At 38.8% G+C, this 2,220-nt stretch overlaps 1 protein-coding gene across 1 annotated transcript in view; it reads left to right on the plus strand.

Moving 5' to 3' along the window:
* Positions 1–2,220, plus strand: part of LOC128250586 (voltage-dependent calcium channel gamma-5 subunit-like) — a gene marked incomplete at its 3' end in the record, with an annotated part of 315,291 nt that overhangs the window by 20,607 nt on the left and 292,464 nt on the right.

Below are 2,220 nucleotides of genomic sequence, written 5' to 3' on the forward strand. Positions count from 1 at the left end.
ATATATACATATACATGCATTTCAGCCTTCTTCAGCCTCGTTCGTGGCACTTCCTCGCAGCCAGCCATATTCTTCGACGAGATTTCTAGCTTTGGATATAAGAAACAATGAATATTTTATTCACTGATATTGGGAATCGCCGTTGGGTAGAATAAAAACTCGCTCTACATAATTGAAGCTACATTGAATGATAGCAGCCATTTACATGTCTCGCTTAACGTGCATATACCGTTGACAAACAAGCTACTGCATTTTTGTCCGATTTCCACACTTCTTCACGGTCATTTAATGTACACTGTATTAAAATAAGAGCCACTAATTTCTTGCCATTAAAACACGTTTCAAAAACCTGTCTAGCCACGTGTATTAACTGCAAGAAACTATTAGTAAAATTACATTTCTTAAATGCTCTCATATCAAAAAGCAATGCAGGCTGGTCACGGCAGGAATCCCAATGGGTCTATTTGATTGGGGCTAAACTGAGGTTAAACAATAAAAGGAATAGCAATAACTACAATAACAACAGAAATGTGTACAGCCATCACATATTGTTAAGGCTACTTTCTGGAGAGATTCTATTAGCCAAGCCAGGTTTGCTAAGAACAGGCGATCAAATCTTCTTGAATTCATATCCGCCGCATTTAAGAAAAAATTGGGAGGACATATTAAATAATGTAGTCCTTTGTACATTTTGACTGGACGTCCATGGTTGAAACAACTTTGATCTGAGAGGTCTGCTCCATCGAGATTGACCTGAGACTAAATAACACACGAAACATCGACCACTATTACATCCATTTAATACAGGTATGCGAAGTGATGTTTGAATGAATGAGAGGGCCTGACCCAAAATCTGAGGTAATTCATGCATTAACAGTAAATTGTTATAATATCAAGACGATATTTAATTATATATGTTACGTGATATGAGCGAAATAATATTAAGACGATGAGCACGTGACCTGTTGCGCTGTCTTAGTAGATGTCGCTGAACACGGCATTAGGCGTTGTAATTTAGATATCTATGATGATCACAGCTTCCTTAGATATATTCATCCCATGAGCAATCGGGAATCGGGAGAAATGTTGGTGTCTTCCTGCGTCTGCAAAGATTACATATACATACGTGTGTCATTTTGTTTAGGACAGGTATAATTACCAACACAGGAACATGTATCATACATCAAAATGAAGCTGGTCCTCTGTGGATCACATCACTACTTCTCAACATAGTCACCGTTTCTCTCAATAGCAATGTTCCACTTTCGAATGAGAGCATGTATCCCTGCCCCGTAAAATTCTGTTGACTGTTCTTTGAGCTACTTCTTCATTACATTTTTCACTTCCTCGTTACTGGAATAATGTTTGTCTCTCAAGGGGCTAAATCTTGTGAGTGTGGAGATAGTGAAGAAGTGGTTCAAAGAACAGTTAAAACAATTTTATGGGGCAGGGATACATGCTCTCATTTGAAGGTGGGACATTGCTATTGAGAGAAACGGTGAGAAATGTCGAGAAGTAGGGATGTGATCCACAGAGAACCAGCTTCATTTTGATGTATGATACATGTTCCTGTGTCGGTAATTATACCTGTCCTAAACAAATTGGTATTAATTTTTGACTCACTCTCGTACATATATATGTATTATAGCATTGCATATAAATTTATACAGGGTTCTTACTTATAGTCCCCTCGATATCTACATAACTGCATCTAGTTTAGAGATGGTCTGCCCTTGGGCTGGTCCTCTCCGTGTGAACCTTCTCCAGCACTTTCTATACGACCTGGGAGGGCCCATATCCTCCACTATCGCCGTTATGTAGATTTGGGAAAAATATACTGGAATGGTTTCCTGTTACCTTTTCCAGGCAGGTGGGATTTGAACTCGGGATGCTAAGACCCGGAAAATACACTGCAACTCTGCTGATGCGCCAACGATTCTACTACTCTCTCGTTCACCGAGCAACACGTAGTGAAGTGCTTTGCTCAAGAATACAACGCGTTCTCCTGCGAATCGAAACCACGATCATTACATCGTTGGTGCAACACTCTAACCACGATGGCACGCGCGGCCATACACACAAAAAAAACACACACATATATATGTGCATGTGTTTCAGTGTGTGTTTGTACAAATATAAATGTGCATATATATATGTACGTATATATAATACACATATGTATATGTACATACGTATATAGATCTATATATATATATATAT

The sequence above is a fragment of the Octopus bimaculoides genome, chromosome 23 (assembly GCF_001194135.2).
Source record: "Octopus bimaculoides isolate UCB-OBI-ISO-001 chromosome 23, ASM119413v2, whole genome shotgun sequence".
In the NCBI taxonomy this organism is placed as follows: domain Eukaryota; kingdom Metazoa; phylum Mollusca; class Cephalopoda; order Octopoda; family Octopodidae; genus Octopus; species Octopus bimaculoides.